This window comes from Euphorbia lathyris, chromosome 8, assembly GCF_963576675.1.
Source record: "Euphorbia lathyris chromosome 8, ddEupLath1.1, whole genome shotgun sequence".
Taxonomy (NCBI): Eukaryota; Viridiplantae; Streptophyta; class Magnoliopsida; order Malpighiales; family Euphorbiaceae; genus Euphorbia; species Euphorbia lathyris.
The window spans coordinates 81,248,399-81,263,743 of NC_088917.1; the positions used below are offsets into that span (position 1 = coordinate 81,248,399).

General features: G+C 34.1%; 3 long non-coding RNA genes across 3 annotated transcripts; 1 reads left to right on the forward strand and 2 right to left on the reverse strand.

Annotated features, from left to right (window-relative positions):
• Positions 1-1,193: 1,193 nt before the first annotated feature.
• On the forward strand, positions 1,194-2,691 carry LOC136204253 (uncharacterized). The gene is made up of 4 exons (XR_010675099.1): positions 1,194-1,659; positions 1,747-2,012; positions 2,128-2,418; positions 2,655-2,691. It is a non-coding gene; the product is annotated as an uncharacterized lncRNA (long non-coding RNA).
• A 1,670-nt stretch (positions 2,692-4,361) lies between these two features.
• LOC136202319 (uncharacterized) lies at positions 4,362-8,684 on the reverse strand. Its single transcript, XR_010674405.1, has 3 exons — positions 8,425-8,684; positions 8,128-8,184; positions 4,362-4,550 (listed from the first exon to the last, which is right to left on the reverse strand). It is a non-coding gene; the product is annotated as an uncharacterized lncRNA (long non-coding RNA).
• A 1,600-nt stretch (positions 8,685-10,284) lies between these two features.
• On the reverse strand, positions 10,285-14,667 carry LOC136203424 (uncharacterized). The gene is made up of 3 exons (XR_010674830.1): positions 14,491-14,667; positions 12,591-13,561; positions 10,285-10,869 (listed from the first exon to the last, which is right to left on the reverse strand). It is a non-coding gene; the product is annotated as an uncharacterized lncRNA (long non-coding RNA).
• Positions 14,668-15,345: the final 678 nt, after the last annotated feature.

Consider the following 15,345-nt stretch of genomic DNA (forward strand, 5'->3'; position numbering starts at 1 on the left):
TTCGCAGATTACAAAATCTGCAAATCAAATTCATCTTTGCAAAGTAGTAATTTCTACAAAATGAAGTCGATCCAACCGTTTTGAACTATTTCTATGTTTTATTTCGCAAAATGTAGCTATAAACTAACGAAAAAACACATAAAGAGAATAAACCCTAATCCAAAATCGCAGAAGAAGTAATATACTATAATAGGGACCGAAATGATTGTCATTCAAATTCAAAATCGTAAAAACACATACCTTCTTGCCGATTCTTGCCATTGAAATCGATTTGAAAGACTTTAGAAGAAGAAATACAAAGATTTAGTGGCTCAAAATGAAACATTGAGTTTGCAAGGTTAGCGGTGTAGAAGAAGAAATGAAATTTGCTTAAGTTGTTTTATATATATATATATAGAGGGCATTTTGGGAAAGTCATAAATATATAGTCTAAATAGATAATGAGTTGGCTAATTGGTTTAAATATGTAAATGTTCATTTGACCCAATTTTATAATTTACCCTAAATTAAATTATCATACTTAAAGGAACAATTCAAGAAGGCCATGTGAGCAGAACAGGGCTGGAGACTGCCTAACTGCTGAGGGCCATGTGAGGATGTTGGGAGTCTCAACTTTCTCGTCTCCTCCGGATTTCCTCTTTTCTTTGCTTTCAGATGATCCAGTTAGGGTTAGCTTTCCTAGGCTAATCCCGGGTTAGTTTGTGGGGTTGTTGGCTTGTTTTTCTTTTCTTTTCCTACAAAAAAAAAGGAACAATTCTAGAAAGTAAGCATAGCCTTTACCTCCAATTATATATATATTACACACAAAAAAAATTAGTTTGATATTTATACTACTAGATTTCTGTAGAAAGCCTAGTGTTTGTAAAAATGACTTTGATATCAATCATATATAATACATAAAAAAAAAATCTGTTTGGCCGACATTTGGACATAGTTATGTCTAGGCTCCATGCTCACCACCCTCATCCACTTTTAATAATAATAAAAAAAATCATAACTTCCATATTCAAACAAATCCGATTTTATTTAAAATAATAGGAATACATCTCGAATAAAATTCACAACAAGTTGAAATCATTCATTAACTCCATTTAGTCATAATTTTAATAAAATTCAGCATTTTTACCGATTTATATCAGAATACGATAAATTAGTTTTAATAGTACCATTTTTCCTTCATGAATTATTTTCGAGTTGATACCATATATTGTTAATAATTTACGAATTGTTCAAACTTTGATTAAAATTTATTAAAAACATAAAAATTAGTCCGAAAAAAATGAGTATGTACATTATACAAAGAAATTAGTCATGAAGATAGTCATGAGCTCATACAAATTTCATTACTTTTGCCTCATACATAACAAGGTTGGTTGTTGCAATCTTTTTTTTTTTTTTTCAATTTTATGAAACGTGAAAATGTGAATAATTGTTAACCCATATTTATCTATGTATTCTGTTATGATGCTGGAATTTGCTAGTTTCATCATTACCAACACGAGCACAAATCGAAATCAGTTGGTTCTTTTCATGATCTGGTTCAACAACACCAAAACCGGACTATGAATCACTTCTTGAAGAATCAATGTCACTGTCTCCTCTCCTTAAGCCCAACAGTTGCTTGAAATCCATTTCCTCTCTTTTCAAGATCTGTATCAGGTAATTTAGCTCTTAAATTCGATGTCCATGTCCATTTTGTTTCCATTTCCGGGTGTCCCTTCCCATTTTCAATTTGTCCTGAAACAGCAGGAACAATGTTTACCAACAGGAGCACAAATCAAAATCAGTTGGTGCTTTTCAACAACACCAAAACCCGACTATGAATCACTTCTTGAAGAATCAATGTCACTGTCTCCTCTTCTTAAGTCCAACCGTTGCTTGAAATCCATTTCCTCTCTTTTCATGATCTGTATGAGTTTGATGATGATTGGTTTTTGTGTATTTGGATTGAAAGCCAATGAGAGATAGAAGAGCGATTGAAGCTTTGGGGTGTTGATGCAACTAAATCATAGGTAAAATTTTGAAATTTAAGCAAAAATATATTGCAATCTATGTAGATATGGTTACAACTGAAAATAGTTTGGAACTTACAACTGTTAATATAATTGCAAAGTATTTTTATGACAGGTTTAATCTGAAATTAGACAAAGCAGTAATAATTGCAGCTAGTTTTGGATTGGCGAATATCTTATCTATACTGAGTGGAGGATCTATCTCGGACATGATCGAAAAAGAGTATGGGATGAGAGGTAGACTTTGAGGTCTATGAATAGTTCAGACATTAGATGGTGTTTTCTGCATAATTCTGGGAAGAATATCTTGCTTAAGTGGTTCAGTTGTAACCATAATTATCTTCTATGTTCTCTGCTGAGCTGCTTGTGGACTCACATTTGTTGTGGTTTCTATTGTTTGAAGAAGGTGAACTAATTTTAATTTATTTTAAAATTAATTAAAATTTTGTTTGGTGTGTGAATCAGATTTAGTTGGGTTTGGTCAACTATTAATGTTTGCTCTGCTGATAGACAACGGTTAATTTTCTTTCTAAAAATAGTTATTTTTCATTCTTACCAAAATTTTAAAATAAAAAAATTAAAAGGTAGAGAAATGGAATAATTGATTTTAACTTTTATGAAACGTATTATTTGCTATTTTAGGGAGTGTTTTAAAGAGTTAGCGGTCTCATAAATCAGGTGCAATCAAATCAACTCATAATCGTAAGTATATTTAGTTTTTCTGTATGTAGCTAACACAATTGATATTCTTCAAAGGATCAAAATACTCAAAAGAAACAGAGATAACACTTATGATAATAATGATGATATGTTGCACAATTCCTATATGTCTTATACATTTCCTACAATGTGGTGGAATGTTTTTTTAAACCATCAAATGTTTCTACAGATGAGGGCTATTACATGTCTGAATGGAGATCAAATAAGAAAGAACAAGGCTATTACAGAAGAAGGCTATTACATTCGAAAGCATATAAAGAACAACATCAAATTTGTTATGTTCTTTAGCTCCCGAGATCGTGCACTGTTGGACAACAACCCAACAAGGATACGTACTATCTAGGGTTGCAACACAGAAGAGCAAGTGTCTTTCGACATTGGCCTTTAAAATGGTATAGACTGTTGGTTTTTTGGTGCATAAACACAGGGTAAAGAAAGTAAACAATCTGGGTAGAAGAAGGATGATGTTTATCAATTATGATTGGAGAGTCGAGTTGAGATATTGTAAAGTTTTGTTCGAGTCAGATGTGGCTATATGTGAATACTTTTCTTATATCTGGAATATATCAGGAGTGAAACTGCATGCTATTGAAATTTCATTATAGTAAATAGTTTTGTTTTTGAAATTCTAACTTTTTTCTTGAACTATTCATTTGTTGGCATTGGCTTTAAGAATGTTTCATTAGTCAATCGATTTTTTCTATTGCTTGCTATATTAAATTCCTTTAGACAATTTCTTCTATTTAGACGTGGGAACAAATTGTCAGAGATTTATATGAGATATGTGATAGGGTCTTAACTATAAGTTTGAACTTTTAATTCAAACTGTTCCATGATACATATAACATATAGAATTAGCTCAGGTAATGGCTATACGGTGCAGTATAGAATTTGACCAGTTTATAATTGTGTTCCTACTTTGTTTTGGATTTGGAAAACAGGCACTGAGGAATGAATTAGAATGATAGTGGTCGCACAATGGTTATTTTATATTATAGTTTCATTTGAAACCAGAAGTAATAACTTCAAAGAAACTCTGTCCCGTCAACATCCAGCTGACCAGCCAATGTCCATCCGGGACTCGATCTGACATGTATGTTGTTGATATGAAGTAGGGATGAAATTGATTTCTTTGTTGAGTCATGGTCGTTCTGTTGTTCAATCTATGCTTACCACACTAATTTGATACTAGAGAATATGTGAGGTAATATTGTAATGATTGAAGGGATATTTCTTGTGCCTGAGATAATATAGAAAGATGGTTAGAACTTTAGTATAAGTTTAAGATAAGATAGAAAGATGGTTAGAATTTCTACTACGAGTTTAAGTCTCAACCGAGATTGTATGTGCCTAAAGCACAAGGTTTTTGTTCATCGAATGGACAAACACACGTCATCAAGGATTGGATAGAATTTTAGTAGCAACTGACAATGGAAAGGGGCGTGTGGCCCGCATGTTCCTCTTGAGACTCGACTTGCTTAGTAATAGGCTGTAACCCTCGTCCCGGGTCACATTGAAACTGCAAAGGAAACCAAACAATTATCATAATTAAGCATAATTACCAATATAGCTACATAAAGGCTCTCCATTTATTTCCATCTATCAAAGTCTCATAACCAAAAGTTTAAATAACCAACCAATTAATTTAATCCATCAACAATATTCGCTTAAATTTAAGCAAATAATCCAAACCAATAATATAATAAATCCTAATGAATGCCTACAAAATTGCTAACGGGAATGAGATGCTTATGCTTGCCAGCCTGAACGCAGGGTAACCCTGAAAATCTAGCAAATAGGAGAACCTCTGAACCTAGCCTGAAAAAATATGGCAAGGGGTGAGCTGCCTACTCAACAACAACAACAACAACAAAGCCTTAGTCCCGAAATGATTCGGGGTTGGCTAACATGAACCATCATATAAAACCGTGAAAATCAAGTCGTGTCAGCGACACAGATTCGCTCCCTCCACTCCGTCCTATCCACTACCATATTTTCCTCAATTCCCAGTAAACTCATATCACTCTCGATCACCCTCCTCCAAGTTTTCTTAGGTCTTCCCCTACGCCTCACCACTACATCCCTTTGCCACTCTTCGGTTCTCCTAACCGGCGCATCAAGCGCTCTACGTCTCACATGGCCAAACCACCTTAGTCGTTTTTCTCTCATTTTATTCTCAATAGATGTGACCCCTACTTTTGTCCTAATTATTTCATTACGCACCCGGTCCTTTCTCGTATGACCACACATCCATCTCAACATACGCATCTCCGCCACCGACATCTTATGGATGTGGCAGTGTTTCACTGCCCAACACTCCGTACTATATAACAATGCTGGTCTAATTGCCGTCCGGTAGAATTTTCCCTTCAATCTATTAGGCATGCCGGGATCACAAAGGAAACCCGTAGCACTCTTCCACTTCGACCAACCAGCTTTAATCCTATGAGCAACATCTCCATCTACTTCTCCATCCGTTTGGATAATAGATCCTAAATACCGGAAGCAATCCGAGGCCTGAACAACTCTCCCATCTAGGGTGATTGTCCCTGCCTCCCTACTCCTACGGCCGCTAAACTTACACTCCAAATATTCTGTCTTACTTCGACTCAACTTAAAGCCTCTATATTCTAGAGTTTGTCTCCATAGTTCCAACTTCCTCTCCACTCCTTCTTTCGTCTCATCAACCAACACAATATCATCTGCAAACAGCATGCACCATGGTATACCATCTTGAAGTGAACTTGTTAGTTCATCCATAATGATGGCAAAAAGAAATGGGCTTAGTGCGGAACCTTGATGCACTCCAATCGTAATAGGAAACTCTTCAGTCTTCCCAACACTAGTACGTACACTCGTGCATACTCCCTCATACATGTCCTTTATGATGTCAATATATTTCCGCGAAATGCCTTTCCTTATCAAGGCCCACCAAAGTACTTCCCTTGGTACCTTATCATATGCTTTCTCCAAGTCAATGAAAACCATATGCAAGTCTTTCTTCTTATTTTGATAGTGCTCCATTAATTGTCTCATTAGATGGATGGCTTCCATAGTTGATCTTCCCGGCATAAAGCCAAACTGGTTTTCCGAGATCTTCACCGTCCTCCTTAGCCTTTGTTCGATCACTCGCTCCCAAAGTTTCATAGTGTGACTCATTAATTTGATTCCCCGATAGTTGGCACAATCTTGGACATCGCCTTTGTTCTTATACAAAGGGATTAAGGTACTTTTCCTCCATTCTGATGGCATCTTATTGTTTCTCCAAATTTTGTTGAAGAACGTCGTCAACCATTCGATTCCTCTTTCTCCCAAACATCTCCAAATCTCAATAGGGATGCCATCAGGTCCTACTGCTTTCTTCAACTTCATCTTACTTAATGCCATTTTGACTTCACCCTTTTGAATTCTCCGCAAGCATTCATGATTTATCATATCGTGATGGATACTTATATCTCCAACATCTTGTTGGCGATCTCCATTTAATAATTCATCAAAATAGGACCTCCATCGTTCCTTGATATCCTCATCTCCAGCTAGGACTTTATGGTCCACATCCTTCACACATTTAACTTTTCCGAGATCTCGCGTCTTTCTATCTCTCATCCGAGCAATTCTATATATGTCTCTTTCCCCTTCTTTCGTATCCAATCTTGTATACAGATCCCGATTCACCTTTGCTCTAGCATCTCGTATGACCTTCTTTACTTCCCTTTTAGCCTCTTTGTATTTTTTGTAGTTCTCGTCACTCCTACATTTCCCCAATAGTTTATAGGATTCTCTCTTACTCTTTACTGCTTGTCGTACTTCTTCTGTCCACCAAGATGTGTCCTTACCCGGTGGCATGCTACCTTTAGATTCCCCTAGAACTTCCTTCGCTACTTCCTTTATACTATGCTCCATCTTATTCCATATCGAATCTATATCTGAATTCATATTGCAAGTCCAAATATCTTTTTTAGTCATCTCATCCACAAATTTTTGTTGATTCTCCCCTTGCAATTTCCACCACTTAATCTTAGTCTCTACTTGAGGTGTTTGTTTTCTTATACATTTCCTACTTCGAAAATCTAGCACCACTACTCTATGTTGGATTGTCGTACTCTCACCAGGGATCACCTTACAATCAATATAACTCTTTCTCCAAGCACTCCTTACTAAGAAGAAGTTAATTTGGCTCGCATTACCGCCACTCCGATAAGTCACTAAGTGAGATGTTCTCTTCATAAACCATGTGTTCATGATACTCAAGTCATAGGCTGATGCGAATTCCAAAATATCATTTCCTGCTTCATTCTTATCTCCAAAACCATACCCTCCATGAACACTCTCAAACCCATCTCGCCTAGAACCCACGTGTCCATTGAGATCACCCCCTAGTACCATTTTTTCATCCCTAGGAACCTGTTGCACCACTTCCTCTAAGTCATCCTAAAAAGCTTGTCTTATAGACACATCTAATCCTATTTGTGGCGCATATGCACTAATGACATTCACAACCTCATCCCCTATCACTAGCTTAACACTCATAATTCTATCGCTCTTCCTAGACACAGCTACTACATCATCAATATACTCCCTATCAATAAGCATAATTACAAATATTCATACATATACATATATAAATACATATCATTCACACCTATTATATTTAACCTGATAACATAACAAACCAGACTCTTGACTATAAATAATATCCTAAAGTTAATATATTTATTTTTAAGGGCCCTAACTAAACCTAAGTGGAATATGTCCAATGGTCTAATGGTTAACAATATTTAATCGTAGGACACATATCCTTTCAACCTTATAATAATTATCCAAACAATACGGTACTGCTATCGCCCCTAGTTTTAGGACACAATACAAATTCAATCAGAGTAAAATAACACCCTACCCAGGTGCCTGTGATCACAGTATCAACAAACCTCCAGACCATTGTACCTACCCACTTAAGCTAGCTAATTAAGTGAGATTTTAAAATGAGACGTATTATTATTCTACCATAGCCAATCACCTTGTAAAATAATTACCTCAACATATGAACAAAATAATATGCATCATCTACGAATTTAAGCACAACCATATCCAAATTTCGGACATCTATATATACCTTCGCTGAGTAATCTATGATTTTAAATTTGATTCCATTCAACCAAGTAGTAACTATTCTCTACCATTTGATCAACCATACTAAAAACACTCCATCATCATAATTAACAGGTTGTTCCCAAAATATCACCACTATATAACAATTCCTTTTTCCTGGACACGTTATACACATATATTAATTCATATAGCATGGTTTAATCATCGCATCACACATATATATTTCTTTGAACAATTCATATATAGATATATATATATACATATAAATATTAATAATTATGATTACCTCTCGTTCCAAGTTAATCAAACTGTTCGAGTACTTGTTCACCCGTTTCTTCCTCCCCTATAAATATAAAAATGCATTCCTATAATTAATTCGTGTTTAAAAAAAAACGATAGATATGTAATGTATGTTCTGAATGTCCCTAACTCTTCTAATTAAACAATAACCATTTACTTAAATCTAAAGTTCTAACCCTTTAAAAATTTAGTTATCATAGAAGACTAATAATATAGAAAAAAAAATCATATATATCAGAACCCGGGTAAAATTCTGGTTGAAAAACGCTCACAAGAGTCTTACCGGAAAGCGGTGGCCGGTTGCCGGAATTCCGTCAAACGTGTCGAAAGTGCGAACTGAGACTACCACGAGATAGCCGACATTCAAATGAATCCAAAAATATACTCCTTTCACTACTAAAATCGCCTAAAAGGTCGGGATCTAACACTTTTCCGGTGAAAATACCCGCTCCGGTCACAACCCTTTTCGGTCAGAAAAATATGAATAGTGGTCTCAAAATCTTCCTTATGAAATAAGGAATTCAATGGTATGATTTTCGCTTCAAACGGTGATCGGAGTAGGGAGTTACGAAGAAAGTTAGGATTGAAAGAAAAGAGAAAATAAAGTTGCGCATGAAAGAATTTGGTTCTGGTATGTTATCTCGAACCCAACTCCACCAAATATTAGTAATTATAATAATAATAATAATAATTAATAATAAGAATTAATACTAAGAACATGGTCCCTCACCTATTTCTTTTCTTCTTATTTTCTTTTAACAAAAGAACTAATCCCCCCTACTTTTATTTATTTATTCAGTCCTATTGTTATTTTATTTTATTTTTATTTTTTTTAATAATGCATAAATATTTAGATGTTACATAGGCAGTTGCCACGTGTCATGCATGTGGTGTGCATATCATGCCGCGACAAGTGGCAACTAGTGACCAATCAATGCGCGCCATTAGAGATCTTGAAAGATTAATGTATAAATACTCTCAGTACGTACAATCAACTTCTACAAAAGCTCATACTGTAAACATTGAAGTTCTCTTCTAAAAATTTGTCTTTTTATGTCAAGTACTGTTACCCTTTTCTAAATTGCATCCAAATAACTGAAACAGTACTTTTAGGTTTTAATAATAACAATATTTGTTCAAGATATGGATTTGTTCGAGTTCATATGGAATTTAAACGAGTTTGACATTTAATTAGTTTATCTAAGCTTAGCGTGCACTATAGTTACAACAATAGACTTTTATGCATATGTTCTGTTCAGCCCCTGTTTAGTTACAATAGACTTTTATGCCATTAGTAAAAAGTTTCAAGTTCTTAGATAACCATATTTCCTTCAGTTATATATATGGCACTCCTGATTGGGCAGAACCAAACACGGGTTAGAGAGTTCAGTAATTGAAAGAGGAAGCAGGAGTAGTTCTTATTATTATGCTTTGAATGAGATCCCAAATTTTGGCTTTTAAGTATTTGAAGTTGGCTACCACAATAAACAACTAAGTTGGCTATTGATTTGAACTTGTATGAATAATATTGTCCCCTATTTTAGGGGAGTGTTTTAAGACTTAGCGGGATCTCGTAAATTAGATGCAATCAAATCAACTCGTAATAGTAAGTATCTGTTTAGTTTTTCTTTTTATAGCTACTCTTTAAAATTTTACTCTCTAAATTAGAACATAAGTAAGTGTGGTAATTTCGGGTTGTTATGTTAAAATCATGTTATATTATCTATATAAGTATTGTATATGATACAAATGTAAGAGAAGTGATAATCCATGCCTATCATGTCTTTGATCAGGTCATTGGAGCTAATAGCGGTCATGTCTGTAGGAGGTAGAATGTAGAGAAGTGCTAACATAATTCATATTTTTCAAAGCATCAAAATACTCAAATGAAACACATAAAACTTATAGGAATAATGATGATATGTGCAACAATTCCTATATGTTTTATACATTTACTGCAATGGGGTGGAATGGAATGTTTTTGACACTATCAAATGTTTCTACAGAATAAGACTATTACATGTCTGAATGAAGCTCAAATGAAAAAGAATAAGGTTTACATCTTTCAGAAATCAAATTGAAGGTAAATAACAAAACTGGCGTAAAGTTTTGAAATTTAACCAAAAATCTATTGCTAGTGCTATTTATATTCATTTTTCGGTACAATTCATTACCATAGGAATAGGAACGTGCATAGTCTTTACCATTCTCATATCCTACTAGCAAATTCAATATTGAAAAGAGCATCCATCTATGCTTCTCTGTTATTACAAAGGCAATTGTTGTTGGGATAATCACAAAGTACCATTTAATGAAAACAACATCTAAGTTAAGTTTCTGACCTCTAATTTACAACTTAATTTATGCAGATTTGATAGAGATCTTAATAGGAGAACTGGAGTTGAAATTGTACCAATTCAATGCACAAGTTCAAATGGCTTCCAAATCTTATCTTGAAGAAGCCAAAGGGTGTGCTCGTCACTAACCCTTCAAACCCTCTATCAAAGGAATCCATCTCATTAGCGACGAAATCTACTCTGGTACCGTGTTTTCCTCCCCCGAGTTTGTAAATAATGGAGATTTTGAAGGACAGGAAATGTGATAATGAAGTTCGGAATAGAGTTCACATTGTGTAGCCTTTCAAAAGTTCTCCGACCTGCTGCAACGAAAATGTCTAGTTTCGGACTAGTTTCATCACAAACAAAGTATCTTCTCTCTGTACTTTTATCTGATAAGAAGTTCACCAAGAATTACATTTGGGAGAATCAGAAAAGGCTTAAAAACCGACATTAAATGCTCCTAAAAGGTCTCGAAAAAGGCTGTATAAGTTGTCTCATGAAATCAAACAAATATTGACAATCAAGACAAATTTTACCCTAACTTCTAATATGCTTCAACTTGACCCCTAACTTTGGCAACCACGAACAATTTTACCTATAATACTTCTAAATTGAGTCAATTTCAGTAATCATTAAGAAACACATATATTAAGTGGTTTTAATATTTTTCTTAAATTATTATAATTTCATAGTTGAATTGGAGATTAATAATTTTCAATTTGACAAAATATTTGGATTTGTTTTGTCCATTTCGTATGCAACACAATATAATTTTTTTTTCCCGTGTGTACATGTGTTTGTTATCTGTTACTTATGGTGCTAAAATGATATGACAGGTCAACTCGCGTAAACAATTCAAAGTTAATTGAATATGATGATTACTTAAATGACGTAACCAAGCCAACTCATCTAAACCATATGAATTTAATAGAATTTTATTACTTAAATGGCTTAAAAAGATCAAGCCGTCTAAAAAATACGATTTTAATTGAATTTGAATATTCAAACAACTTAACCAGGTCAACCAGTTTATAAACAGGTTACCTCGTCTATAAATAAAAAATTGAATTGAATTTCATTAGTTCCACGATTTAACCAGGTCAGCTCGTCTATTCATGCCCTATTTGACAATCTTTCAAGTATTCTTTGAATTAAGGTCAGTTATTTTTATGCAAAACTGTTGTAATTTTCTGTGTGGCATGCAAGAACATCATTTGTCCAATTAGCAAACACTAAGAGGCCGTTTGGTAAGATGTAATGAGTTTTGTAATAGAATGCTCATTACTTTGAAGTGTCATTACGTTTGGTTGCATATTAAAATTTTATTGCAATTGAATGAAAAATTCGTAGATTAAATTTTGTTCAACGATATTGTAATCTCAATTACATAAAAAAAATTGCTTTAATCATCCTTACATTCAAAACATGTAATCATAATTTCTAACCCCTCATTTGTCAAATCTCACCTCTCATCATTCTCAAAAACTAGAAAAACTCAAAACGAAAAAAAGAAAAAAAAAATGTAAAAAATTAAAAAAATAAGAAAAATCAGAGAAAAAGAAAATAGAAAACCTGAAAAGGGAAAACGAAAACACGAGAAAAATGTAAAAAAATAATATGAAAATACGGAAAACTATATACTAATTTCACATTTTTCATGTTTTTTTTTTTTTGTTAAGTTTAATTATGTAAATAAATTTTATGATTACATTTAACTAACCAAATATAAGTATTGTAATGGTAATTACATTTTTATCATATTTGTTCTATTTGTCAATCAAACATTGTAATTGAATCACTATTTCATTCTATTACATTGCATCTTTGATTATATTACATTGCATTACGACACACCAAAGACACCCTAAAACAAGTTAAAAGCACAAAACAATAGCCGCTCAAACAAGCATCACACGTCGAGACTAACTTTAGAGACAAAACAACAGGCACTCAAACAAGCATCACGTTTTTAACCGTACCTTCAATGCACTGGGTTCATAACCATAGCTTACACATCAGTTTCCATGACTCTATAACTCAATTACAGAATCAGAAAGAAAGATAATAACAAGTAAGAAAAAAGATAATGGATCAGAAGAACAAAACTGACCTTTTAGAGGGAGGTGAGAAAATCATTGCTTGGAGAAACCAAGAGAGAGAAGCAGGATATCCATATAAGTGGGGATATAAAAAAAAAAGTGGTGAACAGCACATAGCAAACCGATTACATTATTCCCTCCGAGTGTATTTGTCTATATTGTACTTGCGACTACCTGAAACTTTCAGAATAATATTGCGTGGGCGACTTGTCGAGCATCACAATCTTGCCAATGATCTCAAGTTTTCACAATTCATCTTGTACAAACCTCGACGTGATGGAGTTAAAGAGGGTGAGGTCATAACTACAATTGGGTTTATAAAAGAAGCTCCACATGTAAATGTCCATGGTTTCAGTGTCTACTATAAAAATCGCTTAATACTGCCATTTTGGCCAGTTGTGAGCTATTCAAGCAATAGGGGTAGAGGGGTGGCCAGTGTTCTTGAAGCAAATTTTGTTGAACCAACACGCAACAAACAAGGGTTTGAGATAACTTCCCTTTTCCAGAAGCTTAAAGCTCGATTGAAGGAAATGACATGGGAGTACTGGGATTATCATTGTGGTTTAATTGGATACCATGCGGTAGAGAGGCCTAGAGTTAGAGGATTATTGGTTAATTCAGTTGATGCAGAGCACGGTTTGGAAACAGAGCCTGTCATTACTGCAGAACCAGAGGCGTCAAATTTGATGCAAGTAAACCGAAAGCTCAAAAAGAAATGTCGGGACTATGAGAGGAACAAAGACGATTATACAAAGGTAGTATTAAAGCTTAAGAAAGAGCTGGCGCAAGTTAACTGCGAGTATCAACGGCTTCTGGCCTTGGATATAATCAAGGAGGAAGAAGAGTATCGTTTTCGCCGGCCACATTATGCAATCAATGCTAGAGTATCCTTTTTTGTTATTGGGAGTGCCCGATAGATTTGGTGATGCACTCACATATTGACATGAAGTTTCTTCGTGTTTCTTGAGGACCATCGTTTTTCCTGCACAAAATTAAACTAAGTTAAAATCATCGTTTAGCTTGCTTCCTTGTCTCAATCAAGCAACTAAACTAACCAATTCGAACACTAATTTGAGGAAAAATAAAGCAATTTGAAGAAAAAGAAAGCCTTTTTAAACCATTAGAAGTTGTTAATGAGACATCTCCTTAATTAATTTTGCTTTCAATCCTTCATCTCATTTAGTGTTCTAACCTCATAAGTAAATAAAATGTAGAAATGTTTAACTTTTGCATAAAATAATCATATCACACTTGTACCAGCTTCAACTTTACAAGAATTCAGATAAGAGTTGAGTCACTTTAAGAGACTTGCAATTAATGTAAAAATAGGCCTGTGAATCCTAAAATCCCAATCTTTAATAATTCCTTTGCCTTTGGAAACTACAACAAAATCTCTTTGGAAAACATCAATACGCTTTACCTATGTTGCACGGAAAGGGAAACAGATACGGAAACCATATTAGCTAGGAAAAGTAATTTCTGAAAAACATAGGAAACCGAAACATATAAAAAATATAGGGGGCATATTTATAAATATTAAAAATATAATAATACATTAACAAATAAGATTGAAGAACAAGAGGAAGAAAGTCAAAGCTCAATCGAGATTTAAGAGACAAATATTATAGGGGTAAGAAATATGGGTAAGTTCTTTAAATTGAAGGATACAAGGAAATAATTATCTCTCAAATAACAAGCTTCAATTTTCCTAATATTAGATTGAACATGAAGGAAAAGAAGATTTCAGAAAATTGTCGAAACAATCAAATTCAAAGCAAGAAAGAGATCCGGAAAAATGGTACCTGTACTGCCTGCACAATCTAGTTATGCCACAACAGAAAAAAGGATCTAAATAATTGCTCCCTACTCAAGATGACACAAAAACTCATTTAACACTTAAACAGATGTTACCTTGGATATCAGATTTTACCAATCTAGCATCTGTGGTATGTCAAAACGAGTTTCAAATGAAGAAGAAGTTGACACTAATGAACTGGAAAAACTGAAATATTGCGCTTCTTATTGTCTTGTTTATTCCCAATCTGCTAGCTAGACACATAGCATGAAGAATATTGAGAGTGATGTAGATGGCGGCTGCTGGTGGCGGAAGAGCAATTTAGGGTTTTCTTATATAGAGACTCTAATTAACAATGACTAATATATAAAGCCATATGTTTTCAAACTTATTCAATAAAAGTAATTTAGTTAAAAGGTTTAGGTCACTCGATAAGACAATAAGTTATGCTTTCAAATCCCACTTGTTAAATTTTTAGGTTATCAATATATTTTTCATATAAAGGAGTTGGGACCACTGGGTAACAGGTATGCGTTGTATTTCCATACCCTTAATTGTTAATTATTTTGAATTGATACTCCTCTCATACTTTTTTTTTATACAGAGTACTCGTAATTCCATTGGAATCGGTAGTACCGGATAACCGTAGGTACAATGTTGGGATTTTTAGAAAGAAATTAATAATAAAATATGGTGCTAAGTATTTTATTGAATTTGTTAATTTATGTACACCTTAAAAGTACAAAATTAATGGCTTTTTTATATGCTTATAATGCACTGGTGAAGCTCTTAGCCTAGTGGTTGAGAGCTTACCTATGCCTTGGGAGGTCATGGGTTCGAATCACATCCGGGTCTATAAAGGAGTCGGGACCACCGGTTAAAGGGTACCCGCAATATTATCATACCAATCACTGGTAATTTTTAAGCTCATACTCGTCTCATATAGAGTACCGGTAATCCCATTAGAAACG